The following is a 23661-nucleotide window of genomic DNA, read 5'->3' on the forward strand; positions in this document are numbered from 1 at the left end:
CGGGTTGTATTAGACTCACAAGCCAAACTCAATCGGGTGGAAGGTTTCCTAATGGGCAAAATCGGTACCGATATCCCAGGAGTGGGGAAACCTACTCTACCCTTCCATGTGACAGCTAAATCCCAGAGTTCTCAGACTTGTGTATCCTTGAACAATCGACCAAGCCATAGTTTAGCAGTAACAACAACTAAATCAACAATGACTGATTTTGCTTCTGCAAATAACATTCTAAAAACATGTGATGAAGGGGAAAAACAAATTCTAACGATAATGAAAGAACTCTTATCAAAAAATGAATAAAGTAGAACAGGGAGTATCTACTCTGATTCAGTCCTCTTCCCTCAAAACAACTGGCGGGAGGATGAAAAGAACATGGTGATACTAAAATCCCCTCATGATCCTCCAGATAGCCCATCAGTCTCAACAGATCTTCTGGAAAAGTCCAAAGATGTAAAGAACTCACTTGCGGGCTCTCAAAATACAGAAGATGTATCAATGCAAGAATGTGAGGGCTATTCGCTTTCAAGACGCCAAAAACGATTGGCTCTGAAAGCAAAAAAAAGGCAGCTAAAGAAAAACCAATTTCCGGACAAGCTACAAATAAAAACCAAAGAATGCAAAGGTTTGACAAAAGAGGTGGCTCTGTCAGACTTGATGCAGCTTAATGAAGAAAGTCGAATGTCTTTGTAGGTGCATAATGTTAGCCCTGTCCTAAACCCTCCAAGTCCTGTCCTGGATAATAAAAAAAATAAAAAATCACAAAAAACAAAAAATACAAAGATAAAACAAGGGGGGAGGAAGAGTGTTACAGGTGGAAATACAACTTCTGGGCCTGAAAACAAATCACTCCCGCCCAGTTTGAAGGGGGAGGACACTGAAGAAGTAAAACAGCTCCAATTATCTAGCTTTTACACAGTACTGGAAAAATCTACCTCAAGTCAAATCCTACCGCAGCAGATCCGAAATCAGAAAGAGGAAGTCCCAACAACATCTTTGGAATCTAATAGATTGGGCTTTACCTCTCAACCACGGGTCGGCAATCTGGATCCCCTACTAACAAGGGAGGTGGTCTCCTGGCTTCTGCCGGTCAAGGCTCCAAATTTAGAAACGGAACCAGCTAACATAAAGAAAAGGGAGGACATGGACCAAGTATCACTGGGGTTAAAAACTGTTCCACAACAATTAGCAGAAGTACTGAGGAAAGATAATAGTGACCTCCCAACGATTATTAAGAACATTTTATTGGATCTGTTACCAGATGCATCTAAGCTTAAAAATCAGGATCAATGGGAAAGTCAGGAGGAAGGAAACAGTAACTTCCACCAGGACCACGAGGAGGCCTCCCCCACTAATATGCAAGGCGAGCAGTCTCTGAAATAACATACTCGGATAATCCAACCAAGTACGGGGGAGAACTCACAAAGGGTCCAAGGGAACTTATCTGAACAACCCTTTAATTCCAGTAATAGTCAAACAAAACATTATCAGGATGGGGATGCTAGTTCTATCCAACAGCCAATACCACCAATCCACATTAAAGATAGTGACTTGCGTAATATGAACTGGCGGCTACCAGCACTTCCAGATTATCCAAGCATTTTGCTATATAATCTGTGATATTGGTGGTCCACCCTCCCTAAATAGGGCTTGTGTCCTCTCACTGTTTAATGAGATTCCAAAATTGAGACTAATCTCCTCGGCAGATATCTGTCTGGTGGACTTTATTCACCCTTTGCGGACGGATTATGTGAGAATAGTCCCGAGGTCTTAAAACATCTTTGACCTCATAATCCAGGAGATGGAGCACTTTAACAAGATGGGGTACGATATCCTTATCTTTAGTTATGGTTGGGATAGCGATAGGGACACCAAAGATCAGAAACCCATCACGCCACCAAGGTGGGAGGAGGGTCGTATGAGTAGGGATGTAAATATCCCGACAAGAGGAGGAGATGACCAAGATTGGAGATGGTTAGCACTATCCTTGCAAGAATCTATCTCTCAAATCCAAACCATGCAAAAGAAACTTTAGTTGTATAGACCTTAAGCAGAGCTGGCAAATTCTTTCATGGAACTCTAGGGGTCATTCAATTTTGATGACCTCAAATGTGGTATGTACCAAATTTAAGTTCATGGATGTAATTTGTATCCAAGAAACCTGGTTGAGAGTTCTGCTTCATTTGGACGGTTTTGAATGTAGATACCAATACGCTACAATTGGGCCCCTTGGTAGACCATCTGGCCTATTAACAGCAGTAAAAATGGCAAATGGGACGCGTATAATGGAATCTCTAAATATTGTGAGCGGTATCTTGGTGACTATACTGGAATATGGGAATTTGAATTGTTTGAGTCTTATGTTAGTAATGAACATTTACTATAATCCGCTAAAGAATGCAACGGAAAAAATCTTGCCATCCATTAATACTTGCCTTTTGAACATGTTGTTCAAATATAGAGGTCTTGATATCATAATATTGGGTGATCTTAACTCAGAAATCAAATATGGCGTGGGAATGCTTAAGAGAATGGGTTCTATTTCCATTAGATCTATGGGAATTTCGGGACCGATAGATGGGGCTCCCTTTTCCACTTCTCGTAAAAGTATGCAGGGGCACATCTGGTCCAAACTTTTCCATTCCTGGGGACTCACTCATATGAACTCTATTTGAAACCTCAGCAAATGAGCATACATGGTTGAATGGCATACAAAAATCAACAATAGATTATATGTTTCTATCAGATCGACTTGCAGCTCGCTGTGTTGACTTTTGTGTGGATGAATCTTACTCAAGCGATCATAGAACCTTGGAGGCTAAATTGTATTGTAACTCTGGCAAACAGATCCAGGATTCCCTCCCAACTCCTATGATAGCGTCATGCAGGGGGAATAGGATTAGATGGCATGATGGTAACATAGGAAAATTAAATTCCATCTTTCTCTATGAGCACCACTGTATGACACTTTCCACAAGACATCTTACTCAAGCGATCATAGAACCTTGGAGGCTAAATTGTATTGTAACTCTGGCAAACAGATCCAGGATTCCCTCCCAACTCCTATGATAGCGTCATGCAGGGAGGGGGAATAGGATTAGATGGCATGATGGTAACATAGGAAAATTAAATTCCATCTTTCTCTATGAGCACCACTGTATGACACTTTCCACAAGACAAACACTATTTTCGGTTCCCTTTTTTTGTGAATATGTTAAATGTCTAATTGACAGTTCCATAAAACCTAAAAAAACTGGAAATATAAGACCCCAACATTTTCATATTTACCATCCCATGGTTAGGGCGAAAAAAACAACACTAATCAACAAATTGGAGCAATCCAAAAATCCAACCAACAGGATATAAAGTTAATGGCAATCAGGTCTATTAAACGAGCAAAAAAAACCTGGTTGAAATGCCATAGGATGTATATGCTGGAGATAGACAATACAGCAATGCTAACCGCGTTAAGGGATCCATCTGCCCGGCATTTCTGGACGTTAATAAACTCGTTGGAAAAAACACAGGTTGTGTTTTTTCCAAGAGGATATCTGGGCCACTCATTTTTCCACCTTGTACGAAGGAAAGTTCGCTATGACAGATAGCCAGTTTCCCATTTTAATTGTTTCTAGGCTATGTAATTTTGATGTCGAAGACATAGAAAAACAGATTAAGGCTTCTAATCCCTCTCGAGCTGCAGGCCCTAATGGGCTTACTAACAGTACTCAAGAGAAACCCAGAACTGTGGGCTAAGGCTCTTTATATATTGTTCTCAGCCATCATGCTGACACGCACCATCCCTTCCTCCTGGAGGATCTCCTATATTGTCCCGATATACAAAAAAGGGGACAGAAGATGCCCATATAATTACCGCCCGATATCTATCATGGATGCGGATTCAAAAGTATTTGCAGGAATAGTCCTTCTGAAAATCGAGGAATGGATGGTAGAAAATATGATACTTTGCATGCAGCAATTTGGTTTCCGAAAAGGGATGGGCACCGAAATAGGAGGCTTAATTTTTACATTTTTTTTGTTTTTTTTTTTGTTTTTTTTTTGGAAAAGGCGTGTAAGAAAGCCACCACCCCAATATATCTTGCCTCAATCGATCTTTCCCTTGCTTTTGACAAGGTGGATCGGGTAAGACTGTGGTCCAAGTTGGCGTCAATGGGTATTCCGTCTGAATTCCTGACCATACTCATTAATTTACATGAAGACTCTTCCATTCAAATTCGATTAAACCTTTCAGGGGATTTGTCACGGCTTATACAAACAGGTAATTGTTTGCGACAGGGGTGCCTGTTTGGACCCACTCTCTTTAACCTATACATAAGAGATGTGGATGGGCCTATAACAGCAGCATCACTTGTCACACCGAGGATTGAGGGTGGGAAAATATCTTGGACAGCCTATGCAGACGATATACTCTTGATCGATTCTACCCCTGTGGGTCTCCAGCAGAAACTGCTGGCGTTTTCAAAATATGTGGATAATAATGGCCTGTCTATTAATGGGAAAAAATCTGTTGTAATTACACTAACTAATCGGAAAAAACTCCCCACTTTCAGATGGAAGATAGAGGGATACCCATTGCTTAAAGTTAGATCACTTTATCTGGGCTTCCCGATCTTCAGTGGCTCCACATGTATTGGAATTACTACCTTGATAAAGCAGACAAATTGATCTATCAAATGCAAAAGGTTGCTGCTAAATACTGTAAGTATTCAGTGACCCCGGTAATCAAGTTTTACACTCTTAAAGTCTTACCTAAATTACTACATGGCTTTGAAATCTTACCATTTCCAACACACCAACTGGCCACCAAACTGGAATCCAAAATCTGGTGGAAAATACTGTACTGTCTACCGAAGGGAGTTCCAATGTCAGCTATCTGCTTTGACTTGGGTATTCTGTCACTAGACAATAAAATCAAGCTGAAAAGGCTAAACCTCTATCGGAATGTAATCATTGCTAAAGAGAACACCTTATACGCACTGATGGGTTGTAGATTGAGAACCGGTTCTTCGACTTCAAAGTGGTTGTTGAACCTTCAAATAGATTGTTTGAATTGTCTTGATTCAGTTTGTCTAACATTGGAGACTTTGATCCTTAACCCCTTGAGAGTTAAGGAAAAACTTCAATCCTTGGATTGGATGCAGTCTATGGAAAGAGTGGAGTCCTCCAGGATCTATAATCAGATCATTTATGATGGAAAAAAAAATGGGTACACCGGAGTCATATCTAATTAAATTCCCTGACCCTAAAAGGAGGGCTGCCTATATGAGATTCCGCTTCAACGTTTTGCTGGTATGGGAAATTTTAGAAATTCGCTCAGGTACTACACAGAGAATTAACTGTCGTTTTCGTCACAGTAAAGATGTACCTGAAACATTGAAGCATTTGTTATTAAACTGTCAGGCACTGGTAATCCAAAGACTTGCAATTTGGTAGATTTGTTCATGATCCGTCCAGAGTAGATATTGAAGATTTTTGGTGGAATATGCTTAATGGTAAACTGAATGCATTGAAATTGGTTACTGCGAAATTCTTGACCGGAGTCTGTAATCTGCCTGCAGCCAAATAATTCCTACAATTGAACAAATGTAAAAAGGAAAACTTGTCTGAAGAGATAATTTCTATATGTATGTATGTAAATGTTTGTATGTTTCAGATAGGAATGGCATAACATCAGCTTGGATGTATATTTTGTGTTAGATATACGGTTTTAATTGTTTTAACTGATCTTGAATCTTTTCCTTTTGTAAAAAAATGTATCTTGTGTTCTTTTTGTAAAGGTTTATATTTTGTAAACCAAACACAAATACATTTTTTATTTTTTTTAAAGGAACAGGAACCCACCCACGTGTTCCAGCTCGCTAACCGACACTCGTTCTGACTAAAGAGATTGTGCTCCTACTGTTACGCTCACCTGACTCCCACGGAGGCGCTGGCCTGGTTCGCGCTGCTGTGACCTCTTCTAAGGTGATGCGCAGGGTTCGGAAGACGGACTGGACCGGGCCCCCAAATCTGGCTTGTCTGGCTCGCAGAAGTATCCTTCTGTAGGCGAAAATAGGGGATTAACTGTCTGCGGGGTAATGCAATCGGCCTCCCACTTTCCCCTCTCACCCTCCTCGAAACCCTTCTGTGATTCCTCGTAGCGTCTCACCTTAGGGTCTGGAAGGACGAGCTCTCCATCCTGCTTCTGATGCAGGGGCGCGTTGGTATCCAGTTACTTCACTGGATTTTCGGATTGGTGAGAACCAAACTTGCTTGGCTTCCAGGTACGTTTTTTGATAAGAGGTTCCCCTTGTGTCCATGCATTAATGTACTAATGCTAGTGTCTTTTTCCCTATAGGGGCCGGGGTACGGAATGCCGGGGTACAGGCACCGACCCGAGATGAGAGGTGAAATCCTTGTAAAAATCAGGTAAGTCTTTAATGAGCGTTTTTTGGTAATGTCTTTTCATTCGCTCATTAACGCTGATGTCTCTTTTTCCCCTTAGGGGCCGGGGTCCGGAAATGCCAGGATGCGGCGCGGACCCAAAATGAAGAGGGAATGAATCAACAGGTAAGTCTTAACATGGAGATTTAGCTTTCCTTATTCCCTTCTCTCTCTCACCTTTTGTTCTGGTCTTTTTCTCCCTAGGCGCTGGGGCGTGACTGCCAATCCGGATGATCGCTGCTGAACATGGAGGCGCCCTGTAAAGGTGAGTGGAATGCGGCGCTGCAGCGATCGACGCGATGAGCTTTTAAATAAGTTATCCTTTTCAGGATTGTCGGCGAGATGTCTCCGGGATGCGGATTTAGCAGGTAAGGACTTTTCCTTCTTCTGTTCTCTTCTTCTCTTCCTTTGCAGGTGATCCAGGATGCTGGCAGGCGTGGCAGAAGTCAGGATGCAGGAGCAGACACGGTGAGCGTCCAGCTGCTAGATGCATAACAACGCGAAGCACGTGTGGCTGTTCGGGTGGGGTTTAAATAGCCTTGGAAGAAGTTCCAGGTATGTATCCTTCCTCCAATCAGGTATGTATCCTTCCCCGACCACGCCCAGATGGTAAATTAGTCCCACAGGTAAAGTAGTTCCTTTCAGGCCTCAAGGAGGCCGGGATCCTGCAGCATGGTCTGCATCAGGTAAGTGCACCCAAGCACTCCCATAATGAGCCTGGCGCCTATGGCGCCAGGACTGATGTCTTTTATGAGCCTGGCGCCATGGGCGCCAGGACACTGTCCAAAGGGCCCCTATATGGGGTTGCTGGGTCCTTCCTTGGGGACTGGATGTCCGCTTTCGGGGACGCAGGGCTTGAACCGGCTCCCCGGGAGCGGGCATCATGACACCTACCCCCCGAGTCAAAATCTCAGCGAGCATAGATAAAACGCTGTTCTGGTGATCCCCCCTGCCAATCAGCCCTGCCCGAACGGACCCCATTCTCCTCTGATCTCAAAGCACTAGATGTTTTACCTGGATTTTGTCCCCCCCACAATGGCATGACCCAGTCTTTTACGTCATCTCTGGCAGAGCTGTATAAACCTCCAAGCCCTGCTTCTGGAGGTCTTTTGCTGCTGCAAGAATTGCCTTTGCCCCCATTTTTGATTTTCAACCTACTTCTGCGATGTGAACATTTTGCTCCACTGGAAAACGGATAAACTCCATATCTTCGGTGGAAAAAAGATATAGGTTTGGATTTTTTTTATTTTTAAAAAAAGGACAATGTAACGCCTCGGTTCAAAGATTTGTACTTTGTGGCCTTTGAGTTTTTTAGCCAAAGTTTTGGGATAGCGACGAGAGTTTCCACTTCTTCTTCCATATTAGAGGCCTGGCACTTCGATGTTGAGTCTTCCTCCTGTTGTTCGACCACTCGAGGATCATTGTGAATTTCGGCCCCCAGCTCATCTCCTCGACTTCTCCTGTGGGCCCTTGTGGGAACCAGGATCTGCCTTTCCTGTGGGACGGTGAGATTACTGGGTGTTGTATTATTCTCTTGTGTTTCTGTGTTAGTATGCTTTCCTCTCTGTAGAAAGATTGGAGCCAATTTCACATCTTTCCTATATATAGGGTTCATCGTTGTAGTAAGATTCATCAATGTTTTTGTTGTTTTATTTTACCCCGAAGGAAAATGGGTGCCTATGTTACTGACTTAGATGGCATATTTTCCTGCATAGATTTATTATCATTTGTCGCTGCACTTGTCCTGCCCTTTTGGTTCAATTATGTCCCAACAAGCCCCTCTCTTATTTGATTCTGGGCTGCACCTTCGTTTAACATCTCTGTTTGCAACCCAATACTCACTCGAACAACCTCCATACCTTCAGAGGGCTCGACCATGATTCCCTTTTGATGCTTCCTCTTTCGCATTTGGGCGCACTTTTCTTCCTGTTCCGCGGTGTAGATCTCCCATGTGCCTGATGGATCTTGAGTCGGTTGTCTAGACACCTGTCTTGTTGAGATCAAATTATCCGCTGCTGGTAATGATAGTACTTTGATGAAAGTTGTTAATCCAGTATTTCTTATTTTTGATGTATTTGGTTTTTACTTTTTTTTTGTTTCTTTTTTGCTCATTGGCGACAAGGTTTTTAACCTCTTTCCTTGCGCATTTTCTTTAAATTTTTATAGTTCTGATGTACGCCATCTATCCCAGTTTTCTTTTCCCTCTATGAATACAACCAGTTTTGGTGCTTGGTCTTGTTGAGGCTCTAACTCATCCCCTTCTCCCTCCCCCTCCGCTACTTGAGCCATTCTTATAAATTCTTCCAGAATTGATTCCAAAAGAGGGGTATCATCAAATGTGTGGCTCATCTTTTCTACAGGGACACTTTGACCCTTAAACTGAGTTGTGAGTTCCCTCATCGTTTGATGGGACTCAATTCCATCCTTCCTCATAATTTGTAGGGTTTCCAAATTGGCAGTTATATACAGTCCCTATTTAGTGACTTCCATTTTTATGTCACTGAGGGCTGGTGATGTTACTGTGTTAATTGCATTGCTTATTCCAACAATGGATGCATCACAGTTTGCTGCTTCTCTCGTCAATTCCAGTAGAAATCCTGCATGGGACTGAACCGCACGCTTCAATAAATCAAACACTGTTACTAGAGAGTTCAGTACGAAGTTCAATGCTGAGAGCGTCGCCACACTACCGTGCTGATTATTAGAACCAGCTTTTTGTGTTTCCTGGTCTCTTTTGTCTTGAAGTATTTCCCTTGGGCTTGATATATGTTATTTATAACGCGCTTAATACCCAGAGGTTTCTAAGCGCGGAACCGGGGATCGAACCTGTGGTGCTCTGTGTCGTCTTGCTTCCAAGGCGAGCACGTTTCCCCTGAGCTATCCTCCCGAGACAAAGAGGATGCCACTATTAGCTGGTAGTCTAGTCCTAAGACTTCTGGTGTTAACTGTTCACCACTCACTTGTCGTTCGAATTGCTTGCGTCTCTTCATTTATTACAGTTCCCCGCTGAGAGCTAACTCTAGCTCATTCTGCAGTCACCGGCTAGGAGTCTTCTCGATCGCTCTCTTCTCCCAATCCACTTCACCCAGGCTTCTGTGTCTTTTCTTTCCAAAGCAGTCCTCAATTTTCTTTAGAATTTTAGGTGGTTATGCTGTATTCTAGTCGTTGCTTTAGTAGAAGATTCGGGTGTAAAAGGGCCTCTCTGCCTTTTTTCAAACTTTCCTGATTAGACTCCTGGCAGTGGATTTGGGCGTTCACCATTACTTTCGAATTTGTAGTCTGGTGCTCCGAATGTTGAATTAACTCAGTTTCTCCTGGAATTTTTACTGCTTCGGTATAAGACCCGTCCCATTCAGGAGCTCTGATGTCATCTGTCTTTGCACCACTGCGCGGGTTATACTTTGCCATTTGCTTGAATCTTCGCTATAATGACTAAAGCAAGACTGCGCTAATTGAGGTTGCTGGTATTTTTGATTCTTCAATTATTAATGCTCTAATTTACTTTTTATTCCAATTATTTGGGTTGATCGAAACTTTGCACGTTGTATGAAACAGCTACAGTCCTTAGAATATTTAGGGCTGTTATGCAATCGTCCTTGCCGTATGGCCCCAACTAGAACTGCCTATTATGTAAGTGTTGGGGGTTTTGTCTCCTCAAAGTCAGTAATGTTGTTCCAATCATAGGCTGCACTGCGCTCTCCCCTCCTGTGTTAACAGAGGGGACACGCTCACAGAGACTGATCGGTATTGGTCTTTGCTACTCCTAAAGTTTCACCCTGCTGATTTCTTTGAATATTCTTCAGTGTAGTCATTACCAAGGAACCGTTCTTAACTACACACCACAACATGTGGCCTTCTGATCAAGGTCCCATTCATCATATACCATGCAAACTGTCGGTGAGTTGAGTATCAGAATCCACATACTTTCTTATTTGAAGATCTGCGAGCCTCTTCGAGCAATCTGTACTTGCATTTACACTCTGCCACAAAGCCAAAGACCCAACGACTCAGCTCCTGACTCCGCGAAACGCTCGCCGTTGAGTCAGGGGTTTTGAACACGTAGCTCCACCTCTCAGAAAGCAAGAGAAGACTTCAGTGTCAGTTTCACTGGCCTCTGACATGCACAACACTGGGAATAGAGTCAGTTGCCAAAGACTCAGCTCCCGACTCTTCGGTAGTGTATGCATCTCTGCCATGATCAGGTAATTGTGCTGTCAGCGAATGTGCTTTGAGAGGACCGATGCAGTGGAATAATCCTACAAGGAGATGAAGAACCACAACATACCATATCTTTTAAATCAGAAAGTAACATAGCTGAAACTTTAAACACACATGCCCTGTCAAAAGCAGCATATGAATGTTATTTTTTAACAATCACGGTTTATATGTCAATATTTGAACCTAAAACTCCAGAGAGAAATGCATTAACTAGTGTTAGATGCAGAGCTTAACAAGGCAATCTGCACATTTGAGACCCATCTTGTAACAACTCAAAACAAAATACACGCTGACATGCTTCATGGACAAACTGCAAAACTAGGCCTCGGCCACCCACCCTCATAGAACACCCCTCTATTCAAGATCCTCTGAATATAGGAAAGCATTTAAGCAAACTAGGCCTGATCATTCTAAATTCATTATTGTTACAAAAAGCGAACGGTTTTCGGGTTTTGATGTACTGAAGATCCACCACTTCCAAAGTCTCCCAAACCTTCATCACCAAATTAATAATAGGGGGCTGCCAAGGTCAGCATGCCCGCTTTGAGGAGACGAGTGAGGAGGAATGCTAGGTTACTCAACATCTGGTTTGACCCTCCCCCACCAGTCACGCAGGAACAGAGCCAGCTGGTCCCAAGGTAATTGAATGCCACAAATCTCCACTTTCCTTGAATGAAACGCCTTCTAGTAAAGTTTAGTCCTTTGACATGACTACCACGTGTCCAAAGGTGCCCACTTCCCCACACTTCTGCCAACATAACTGGGAGTAAGATTGAATCTATATATGTCTGTTACGTGGGAATATGTTACCAAAACCTGATCTTGTAGGCACATTCCTTAGCGGTTGTGAAACCTTGGGGACCTGGATTCTAATCCTACTTCATTACCCAACTCTTCTTCCCATGTTATTGTTGAGCAGTTTGTTTTTGAGAACCCCTTGTGCCGGGGAGTGAGTTAGAGCTTGGAGAGACGTCTCAAATGCATACCCTATGCAAGGGCGAGTTTATTGACCACAACCTCTCTAGTGCCTGCAGATCGAACCCTACTATTCAAAATCGAGTGCTGTAATTGAGCATAGTGAACTCACTTCGGGTCACCCATCTGAAACCGCTTCCTCAAAAGACAAGATAAGACCCGGACTGTATAATTGTGACACTAAAATCTAATGGAAGGTGTTGGAACAGCATTAGGAATACGCAAAACCGTAGGCAGCCCAAATGGATCCTTCCAATGTTCTATGCCGCAAAAAAACTTGGGGGATTGTTTTACAGTCATATAATGTTAAAAGAGCAATAAAAAAACCTACAGTGTTTGTTCCGAATACATGTCATCTGAGCTGAAAGTGCTTTAACCTTTCAAAAAATATGTTCCTCAATTGACCTTTACCCAAATTTCCTGTTGAAGGAAATCCCAGATAGATCAAATGATCAACTATTCCCAGGATTTCTTGATTCAACTTCCATGTAAATGAGCTCCGTTTTTTTACCTGAGTTAATTTGCAGCACCTTAGTTTTCTTAGAGTTAGTAACTAATGAGCTAACCCCTGCATACTGTGCAAATGCAGTAATCGGGTGCTGGAGACCTAAAGGGGTTTGATCAAACAGAAAATCATCGACGCATGATAGCCATATGAACTTATGAGGACCCAACTTCGGAGTGACAAATGAAGATTGCTCAATTGTTTCTTACACATCTAGATTAAAAAGGCAGGGGGCAATATACACCCCTTCCTCAAACCTCTTCCTGGGGGAATTTTCCTTGAAAGGGAGCCCTCCTGATCCAACCGTACTTGTATGTTGGACTGCTCGTGTAAACCAACTATCAACTCAAGGAGGCCTAGCGCAATTCCCCACTTACTAAGCTTGGTCCAGAGGTGTTTGCGGTTGACCAAATCAAAAGCAGAAGTCAAGTCAATCGAGGCCACATATATATTTTTAGTCCATACCTGCTCCTGCTGACACCTCAGGACAAAACCATTCAGAGTTTTGTCTGCCCACCCCCAGGGCTCAACCCTCAAGATGTTGTAGCAAAATCTAAGCAAACGCCTTACTGTCCGAGGATTAAGATCGGACGGATGGTAGTTTTTAGGATCTGATTTAGACCACCTCTTATACACAGGTATAATGTAGAGAGTTTGCCAAGAGTCTAGAAAACTCCTTGTCCACCACTTTCCAAAATAAGATTGTAAAGATAATTGCCCATAAACACAGGTACTCTTAAACAACCTGTTGCAAAATCTATTACAGCCTGGCTCCTTGAGTTACTGGATCGCATAATGAGATTGTGCACCAAATCCTGATCAAAGTTAATATCTTTTACTTACATGATAGCTGCAATATATCAAAAAAGAGGGAGATTGCATCCACAAACTGGCACTGTTCTTCATAATGGCAGACCCACTAATCCTCTGAAAAGGTATTTATTTATTTTTCTGATTAATCACAATCCAGGGAATGAATTATGCTCCAAAAGCTACTTGAATCATTTTTTCTTTAGGATGTTCAGCATGTGCCCTGCTGCAGAATGCGGCGACTCTGCCGTTTACTCCAATTTTTATAATGAAGTCTAATCTCCTCATTTCGGATAATGCTTCAGCTATGACAGATTGCTCTTTTTTTTTTAAACTTAATTTTTATTGGCATTTTCGTAGGCAAACAACAACAAAACGTGTAACGGATACCCCAACTCCCCCCCCTTTCTTCCCTCCTCCCCAACCCAAGGTTCACGAGAGATTCAAAGTTACCTCGCCCCTCAACGATTGTCCAGCTCGCCCGCTGCTGCTCCCCTTTCAATTGGGCTGTAGTCAGTTGTCCTGCCCCATGCTTAATCTGCCTCCTCAGAGGTGTCTATTATGCCCAAGAGTTGCATGCTTCGTGGACACCACCGCTGCCTTGTGCCATCCACCAGGAATGCAATTAGAGTCCCAGACTGACCTGATCTTCAAATGATCGCCCTGTATTGAGTATGTGAGCCACTCCAGCGCCACCACGGACCACATCTTTGGGGGGTTCGTTCCCAGGTAGCGGCTTGCTTTAGGGTGGGATGGGTGAGCCAGTGTCTAAGCTGGCAATATTGGTACCTTTCCCTTTCATCCATCGCAAAGTCCGTCTTACATTGTTCAAAGAGCTTAACCTGGCCCCCCTCGAACATATCACGTACCATCCTACAGCCCCCTTGATGCCATTGCTGAAAAGCCGTCGTGTTTTGCCCAGGAGTGAACTGCGGGTTATTAAAAAGGGGGGTGAAGGGCGATAGATGGGCCGTTAAGTGGGCCTGTTGCACAGCCTCGTCCCTGTTATTGGCTACTAGGGCAAGAATTGCACTTTTATACATCCGAGGTGGCCTGTCCTGTTTTGGCTTCCACAAGACCCCCTCCAGTTCCTCAGATTGCTCTTTTTTAACAGCTTGAATATGAGAACTCATGACCCTTATTTCATTTGCGACAATAGGGTGAAAGGCATGAGTACATTTTATGGGTTTCCCCTTATAATTAGGGCAGTTAATATTACAAAGCACATCCCTCATACTATAATCGAAAAAAACAAGTACAATTATCTAAACTGAGGGTTCTTCGTTTCCAAATAAAAGCAGCTTCATTGATAACCGACGACCTCTTTCGATTAAAATGATCCACAACCCCAGTATGCCATGCAATTCTATTATTTCCAGTTTTCACAATGAGGTGAGGTTACATTACATTTGTAATGCACACTATTGGCTTTCAGGCATAAAGGCGCAGACAAGACAAGGACAGGTAATATACAACTGTGAGACAAAAAAGAACCATCTTCCACGCAGAGACAGGTGAGAAAGAGGCATAAGGGGACAACCAGAATGTGTACAGCTGGGTCAACCCTAGATATCAAATCGCAAGTGATATTAGAACATTGACGAGTGATAGCGAGAGAGGTTATAGCGAGGAGTCTCTCTTTTTTGTTTTTTGTTGAGGGAATTAAGCGAAGAGGTGGGTTTTAAGTTCTTTCTTAAAGACTTGCAAAGAGTTCAGACTCCTTAATCTAGCTGGAAGATTATTCCATAGAAAAGGAGCCCTGACGTTGAAAGCCCCATTTTCTGCCTTTGCAGCCCTGCTTCTAGGCTGCACAATCAAGTTATGTGTTCTGGATCTGAGGGATCACTGGTTGCATTTCTCTTTTATGTGATTTTGTAGAAGGCTATCCGGGCTTCTATCGGAAGCCAGTGAAGAGATCTCCTAACCTATGTTATGTGACTATACTTGGGGAGTCTGAGAACCACTCTGACCAGCCAGTTCTGAGCGATCTGCAATCGGCATAATTCCAGTTGATTAATGCCTAGCAGAAGACTGCAGCAATAGTTCAACCTTGCCCAGATTATTGCCCTTGCAATAGTCTCGGCGCATTCCTGAGATATCATAGGCCTCAGGTTAGAAAGTAGCTTAACATAATACGCTATTCCCGCCACTACTGTAGAAACATGAGCCTTCATACTCAGAGTCGAATCCAAAGTTACCCCTAAAATTTTTGTTTTCGGTAAAGGAGAGATGACATCTCCAAGTTTGAAGGAGCTATATGCTTGATCAAGATTTTCTAGAGCCTTTCAGCTACCAAAAATCAAAAGCTCTGTCTTACTTCGGTTCAGCGCAAGGAAGTTTTCCAACATCCACCTTTCAGTTAATGTGAAAATTCTATTTACCTCGAGCTCATCCCTCTCGTGATGTCCTGTTAATGAGATGACACATTGAGTGTCATCTGCATAATTTGAGAATATGACCCTCTCCTCCTCAAGCATGAAGAAAAAGGGCGCCATAAAAAGATTATATAGACAAGGTCACATGCTTGCCCCTTGAGGAACTCCGTATAACACCGATATGGGAGTGGCTTCCGCCTAGGCTGAGCAGACTCTACTGCTTCTATGCTCAAGGAAGGACTGAACCCATTGAGCTGCTGAGGCAGAGAGATTAGCCACTTCTTGTAATCTTGGAATGAGAATGGAGTGTTCAATAAGATCAAATGCTGCTGATTGTTCTAAGGAGATTATTAATGACAGGCCCCTTCTATCCATATTTCCCAAGAGTTTAGTTTTAAGCTCCAAAAGAGCTGTTTCCGTCCCAAATTTTTTTCAGAAACCTGACTGCTTAGGGTGGAGAATGGGGTATTTCTCCAGATGTTCTGCCAGCTGGCCGTATGCCACCCTATCTAAGATTTTCAATGAAAAGGAGTATTGGATATGGGTCGAAAATTAAGCGGGTTGTCCATTGGCAGTCCCGGTTTTTTAAGAATAGGAGTAACCATAGATGATTTAATATCATCTGGGACGCTATTTTCCTTTAAGGACGTATTTATGAATGTACATAGTGCGTCTAGGAGCTGCAGGGACATGTCTTTATGATCATCGAGGAGCAGGCATCTCCTCTGCATTGAGAGGATTTCATGTGTTCGATGATTTTATGAAGCTTACTCACCTTAATGGGATGAAAATCAAATTGAGGAACCGATGGGTCATGACTGAAACCCATATTAGAGGCTTTGCATGCCGGGCTGGAGGATTTTTGTTTTTTCTCTAACATTGTTAGTCGGATATTGTGTAGCTTGTTGAATAAGCCATCTTGTATTAATTGGCACCGAATAGCGTCATCTTTCGCTAAGTTGTCTTGAGGAGCTGGGGTACTTTCTTGTTCTTTTAAGATCCCGAAAATGTCCCATGTGTTAGATTTAGCTGTATTAATCCGGTTGCTGTGAAATTCTCTTTTTGTTTCAACAATTGATTTTTTATACTCACATATTAGGTTCTTGTACCTTACTAGACATACGGGGGTACCTTCCTTTTTCCAAGCAAAAAATGCTTTACTAACTTCGGTTTGAGAACCAGGCCTTACTTTTATGTTCTGGTGACTTTATATTTTTTAATTTAAGCGGCGCTAACCTCTCAGATATGCAGGATAGATTGTCTATCAGAATTGTCGGCATAACCTGAGGGGACCGTTCTGTATGAATATTGAGGAGATTATTGTTAAGCAATGGGTCAATATTGTCTGACGTAATACGTTTAAGATTCCTTAGCCATACTTTGGGTGGCTTGCTCAAAGATTTTACTGGAAAGGGCACGTGCAAAGTGAAATGCACAAATGAATGATCAGACCAAGGACATGGGCTGGCAGCAACATTGCTGCAATCTATATTTAGACTTCCAAGCCAGTCAAATGTATGACCATATATGTTGGTTGGCATTGTCATAATTAGGTTAACAGGTGGTCCCATCTGTCCCCTAATTACAGGTAAAAAAACTCCTGCCAGTGTTTTGTGATCGCTGAATTCACTATGGACTACCTTAAATTGGTTACAACGATTATACAGAAAACAGTCAACAAAAATGTACTCCCTCTCTGCCAGGTAGCATGACCCGGAATGGCACCATCTACTGTCCCATTCAAAATGTGCAGACTATTACCAGGTATGTGTGCACTGCTAACCTGTATTGAAAGAGTTGACTAACATGACATATTGGGCAAAGTATGGTAGATATTTCCCCACAGTGTTATTGTTCCCTGTTATTTGACTCTTCTTTCGGTCCTCAGCCCAATTTATAAAATCATTTTTTCTGACCCACTTTAATGGGCAGTTGGGTTCTGCACAGGCTATGCCATTTTATTTGGGGTGGAGGAGGGGAACTTCAATGTGGTCCTCCACCTGGCAAATGATAAAACCGTGGCCCCTACTACTTTAGATTTCAGAAATACAACTGCTTTGGCATGAATAAAAACGAAATGGGTCCACGTCAAGACACCTCTTACTAGACAGTGTCATTAATGTATGGATCTTGAGGCTCACTTTGTGTTGCAACAGGCACACATCAATGCCTGTTTTTCACATAGACTATAAGGTATGCAGTAATAAAATTGCGGCAAAAATGTCTCTTGACAAATAATTGCGTCAAAAATGCTGTGATTTGACCCGGTAAAGGTGTACCCCATTATACCATTTATGAGGAGCGGGGGTGTCCCCCGCTCCCCTTAAATGGTATAATGGGTCTGGGGGATGCGGGGGTGTCCCCCGCATCCTTTACATGCATTGCGGCGGCAAAACCACAGCCTTTTAGCCGCGATTTTAACACATGGAACCGACTACAAAGGATATCGAAACAGGCTGGTATCATTCTTACGAACAAAAATCAGAGATTTGAAGAAAAGTTGCATTATTGTCTGAATTTCTAGTACCAACATGTTAGAAATTATTATGGACGTTGTTTTCAGAGGATTATTTGATAGACGTTTGAGAATGAAAATGGTGGGAAAAACATTTAAGAATATTTTTATAAGCTAGCTTCAATAAAGTGATGTTATTACATTTGTTGAAATGTTAGAATCTGGGAAGAGCTTTTAGCTTGATTGGAGTGCTGGTGAACGATGCCAGGGATTCAGATGTTCATTATTTTTGACATGGTGCGTTTCTTCCACCAGATAAGTATGATGCATGCCAGATGGTTTGCAAATGAACGGAGGCCTCAAAGCCTACTTTAAGACAGACTTGCATGTGGCAAATGTGTTTATAACATTTTTAATGGCCATTGTCGTCATACATAGGGTAGCATTCTTCGAAAGATTCATCTGATTTATTCAGTGATGTGTTAGCAAAACTGTTCAACATGATCTCTGATCTGTAAAGGTCAAAAGTAGAAGGGTCACTGGACAAACAGTCTCTACACTCCTCCATTTCAGAAAACACAGGATCTTTTTAGAACCTACTTTTCAAGTGAAGCATAGGGGCAAGAACAGTGTCCTACATATGGTTGACAGCAAACCTCGACCATGTTTACCGCCCCTTAAGGTCCAGAAGCCCCTATAAACAAAACATCTTTCCACCTGCTAGGAGCCAGACAGTCAGGCTTCCACCCACAACATGGAACTGAGACTGCCCTCATCGATCTCAAAACCCAAGTCAGTGGCAGATCAGCTTTGCTACTACTGTTGGAACTGTCGGTTGCTTTCGACTTGGTAAATCATGCAATCCTATGCAACCCTCTCGACACAGCAGCACACTTCTCCAAAGATGCCATAACTTGGATTAGATCTTCCCTAAGCGGCAGAACAATGAGGGTCTTCTCGTCCTCAGCAGCGGCAGACCCCATACCTATCACCTAAGTGGTGCCACAAGGGTCCTGCGTCTCGCCCACACTGTACAATATCTTTATCAAGCCCCTTTTCGACGATCTGGACCATCTTGGTATCACCTACACCAACTATGCAGATGATACTCAGATCCTCCTCCCACTTACAGGGTATTACGACAAGGATTTGGCCTCGGTAAATAGAGAGTACATTATCATCCAGGCATGGATGGCCATGCACAGTCTATGCCTGAATGATGATAAAACGGAACTCATCATCTTGGGTACCCCCACTAACCTAAAAAAATTAGGACCCGACAACACCTCCGTCATAATTGACGGCAACCTCATTAAGGTAGCACAGGAGGTAAAAACATTAGGTTTCTACCTCGACTCCACCCTATCCTTCTCTAAACAGGTCAACACGCTAGCGTCCTCCACGGCATAGACGTGCAAACTCATTAGAATCGGTATGCCATTTCTCGCGAACAATAGCTGTACCATCCTGGCCAGAGCCCTCACCCTGTCCCGTCTGGACTATTGCAACGCCCTATACATAGGCTCCAACAAATCCATCATTACTAGAATCCAAACCTTACAAAACAATGCCCTTAGAGCAGCCTTAGGTATCTCCAGAAGAGAGCACATCTCTGAGAGTACACGACAGAACAACTGGCTCCGGACAAATGGCAAAATCCTACTAAAAACTGCTTCGCTCACCCACAAATCTCTTAACAACGCCACACCCATCTACCTCTCTGAGAGGTTCCACAAACGGACATCCCCAAGACCAACTAGATCAGTAAACCTGTACTGCTTGTCCATCCCCAAATTCAAACGATCTACGATTAGTGGCAACAGCTTCCCTGTTAAAGCGGCCAAACTTTGGAAGTCCCTACCTACCTCCCTCCCTAAGAGTAGACCAGTCCTACCAGAATTTCAGAGCCAATACTATCTCGTGGTTAAATTCCACTGACCACTAACTGCACGATTGTGTAACCGAAATGCAACTTGTAACTCCTACCTTCTAATTCCATGGCGGTAACTTCACCTCTATGTACAATACCTGTAATATCTGTAAATATATATCCTGCTTTGTATAATAATGTATAGTAATGTATTGCATTTTATGACTCACTGTAACTAAGCTTTGCATATTCTTGTATCTGTTGCGTCCTGATACCCTTGGGTCTAGTGTGCATTACAAATAAAAAAACAAACAAACACTGATCTCTGGTTGGGGGCTTGAGGACAAGAATGATCAGGCATATTGAGACCTCCAGATAATCAAATTATGGAGAAGGCTGCGTGCCCATTCCACAGCTGCTGAAGGAAAGCTTCAAAATGGTAATCCTCTTCTAGATTTAGCAGGCTTTCTATGAATATGATTGGCGTGCCTTCTAGGTCTGCGGGAGGCCTACTTCATTGCACTTTATTGACTTATGATGGAACCCTCCTTCTCCTTCAGTCATATTGCAAACACCCATGCAAGTGTTATCACTCTATCTCTGTCTTTTCTTAACGCCGTAGATGAGACGTCTTCATGGGGGTAACACCAATGATGTGAGATGGATTTTGTGCCAAAGAAGTGCTAAAATTAGCTAACAAAAGAGGCTAAGATGGATGTCCCCATCTTCTCCTGAAATAGACAGCAGCTGATCTTCTCCGTCTCAAATTCTTTCTGCAGTCGGTAGAACATTACAGCTAACTAATGGGTACTTGACAAAGGCGTGTGAACGTGGGGGTTCCACTATCCCCTTGTACCACTGTTATTTTATCAGCTGAAGTTGGAAGCTCTTCGAAAAATGCTAAATGTGGATGGTGCTAGATGCCAAACACGCCATTCTACTCTATTACTGACATAGATTCACAACTCTGGCATTCCATTCTCTCATTTGGCTTTCACTGTCATTTATATGATGATAATTTTCACAACATTCTCTCCTTCTCTACCTTTTCTGACTAACTCCATCTGTCCCTCTGCACTTGTCTTTCTGCCATTAAACATTGAATGCAGGAGTGGAGTGGTCCACAGGGAACGCTGGACATTTCCTTGTGGGCCTGTGCGACCTGGGACTCTTTTGTCTGTGTAGCCTGGTTCCATCTATTCCATCATCCACTCCTTCCATCTCACCCTATCCCCAGTATCCCTTTCAAGTAACAAATTTGTCATAGAGCTAGCAATATGTTTTTCCTCGATTTTAAAAATGTTTTATTTTTTTATTATCCATATCTCGGGAATGAAATGCATTAAAATTCACTATTTCTGATTCAAAGATGACCACCGCCTAAGCAGGACGTACACGAGCTCCCTCCGTCCTGAAAACGCGACCAAGTCAAGCAGCAATGGGTGAAGAAACCTCCCCCTTGACTCATAAAATCCCGCCAATGCATCAGCAGTATCCCCCTCACCCCATCTCTAATTCCCAACATGGGAATTGCAAGAACTTTGTAGTGGCAGGAGCGCGGAGTGTGTGTCATGGTGCAGGCACCCAAAACCCTGAAACTGGTGGGGCCATCCCAGACTTTGGCCCCCTTAGGGGCTTATCAGGCCCCAGCCAGGCTCACCTGGACTCAGTCCTGGCGCCGCTGGCGCCAGGCTCATGGAGGTGTTAGTTACATGGTCCATTGACTTGGCTCCGAGAGGCTGAGCCATTCAGTTCAGGGTGTGGCTTGGAACTTTTTTACCTGAGAGAAGGGATACGGAGAAGAGGACTATTTTCTTGGAACTACTTGCAAGGCTATTTAAACCGCACCCAACAATCTGAACACGCTTCGCGTTACTCTGCACTCCTGCAGCGTAACGCTCACCGTGTCAGATCAGTTCTTGCTTCCTTCTGCCACGCCCGTCCAGAGTCTTCCATCCATCGGCACCTGCGAACAGAGAATTACAGGAGTTATTTAAGCATCGAAGGCCTTACCTGCAGTACATCCAGATCTCATCTCCTGCTTTCCCACAGACTGCCGCATCTGCAGAACAGAACGAAAAGCACCCTCTCGGGTAGCTACTCACCTGATCGGCCCGCTCCAGGAACTTCATCGGACAGTTCTTCACTCAGCAGCGCGCCGCAGCTCGACACCGCCACACGGATCTTCTATTCTTCTTCCTGGACTCGCGCCGTACCTGCTGAACAGAAAAGGACAAACAGGTTAGTCGCACGTAGCAAAGGAAAGCTACAGAGGCGAACATTTGCGGGCCCAGCACAGCGCTATACTTACCGACAGGAATCCTGAGCATCATTGTCAGGAGGGTCATCCATCATCCGAAGGTCGCTTAACGCCGCACCTGTAAGACAATAACACACATTAGTTATCTTGAACAGAAAGACTTAAAGGCAGTCATTCCAAGCAGTTATTGGAATAGAGACTTACCTGCTTACTCCCGGGCCTTCTACTTCAGCAACTTCCTTCGGATCAGTGACATAACTCGATCCAGGAAAGACTGTGAACCGCGCCCCTGCCAGAGTGTGCAGGGCGGAGAGCTCGGCCATTAAAAAAACAGAGGTGAGCCAGAAGAAGTGAAGGATAGACCGGAAGGAGGTGAAACCACTGACCAGCTCCCTTCGGTAGTTAATATCAGGACAGACAACACCCTACGCACACGAGCACACCCCCGTGGAGACCAGGTGAGCGTGACAGTGTGACGGACACATCCTGACTCCTCGCTACAGCTGACTGATTCCCAGGGAAGTTAGTAGCCACAGCTTCCCTCCCTTCAAAGCATGCCAATCTCTCGCTGTTGCTGCTGATGAAGTTTGAGACCAGCTGCAAGATCACACATCTCAGCCTATCAGCAGTATGGGGTTGTGGGGTTGATCATCAACATCTCGTTTTGTGGCGGATGAAGGCGAGCGTCCCCTGATAGCACGATCCTCCCCGCAATGAGAGACAATAATGGACTCTCCCAACATGGGAATAAGGCTAAGACAAAGTGCGAGTGAGCTTAATGGGAGTTTATCTAAGTTGAAAATAGGGCATGCAAAGAACTCTGCAAACTCCGAGAGCGCTCTGTCTGACATTAGCAAAGACAGGCGTATATATTTACAAAATACGTCACAAGAACCTACACACTATACGGGGCACATGTTCGTGGGGATTGGGTGGCGATGACTGACTATAGGTGCAACTGTGATGTGGTACGCCGTGGTTGGTGGACGTCGCTGGTTGCCAACGTGGGCCGGGCAGGTCAGCTGGGCTCATCCGGGAGGTGCTGTTGTGCCAGGCGTGGCCAGTGTCAACGCACACCACATTCATTCAATACCGCAATATTATCTTCCCCTGTAAATCCTACAATAGGTTATTCTACAGGTTAACGCTACACAGGAGGAATGCACCTAGAGTGGGGTCTTTTGGTGATATATCAATAAATGGTTACCATCATCCTGTTGGTCGGGTATCATAGGTCACAATGTTGGGTCTCAGGGCAAGGGGTGAGCTGTCCAAGTTTTCGTGTCTCGTTAGAAGTCATTATGAATGGGTTCCTACAGTGTTGCTATAATATTGGGTGTCCTAATTTTACAGGGGCCATTAACCTGGGGTGAGCTGGTGGGTCGTGGAGCCTAAGAGAGGGCACCTTTTGGCCTGTGTTTATGGCCAGGGTTTACTGCTGGGTTGTAAATAATTCAGGTGGCTGGTTGCGGCCATGGGAGCTGCGGGGGAACGTGGATGCTTGAAGCGGCTCCAGCCGAATTGGGGGAGGTGAGGCAGAGCAGCCCGGGCCTCTGTCTTTCATCTGGCCTGCTTCACTGGGGAGGGAGGGGAAGCGGCCTTGGATATGCCCACAATGGTATTTTCCTTGTGTGTTCGCAGGTTATACAAAAAGACATCACAATTCATATCCTGTACAATACTCATTGAGCTTTTTCTTCACAGCTTACATGTCTACATTGCTATTGCCTTTACATGGTCATTTCAAAAATGTTA

At 43.7% G+C, this 23661-nt stretch overlaps 1 protein-coding gene across 9 annotated transcripts in view; it reads left to right on the plus strand.

Moving 5' to 3' along the window:
- FAM135A (family with sequence similarity 135 member A) overlaps nucleotides 1-23661 on the plus strand; it is a 1883908-nt gene that overhangs the window by 1388333 nt on the left and 471914 nt on the right. The window lies entirely within an intron of this gene.

This window comes from Ambystoma mexicanum, chromosome 4p (assembly GCF_040938575.1).
Source record: "Ambystoma mexicanum isolate Mex_15411 chromosome 4p, UKY_AmexF1_1, whole genome shotgun sequence".
Classification (NCBI taxonomy): domain Eukaryota; kingdom Metazoa; phylum Chordata; class Amphibia; order Caudata; family Ambystomatidae; genus Ambystoma; species Ambystoma mexicanum.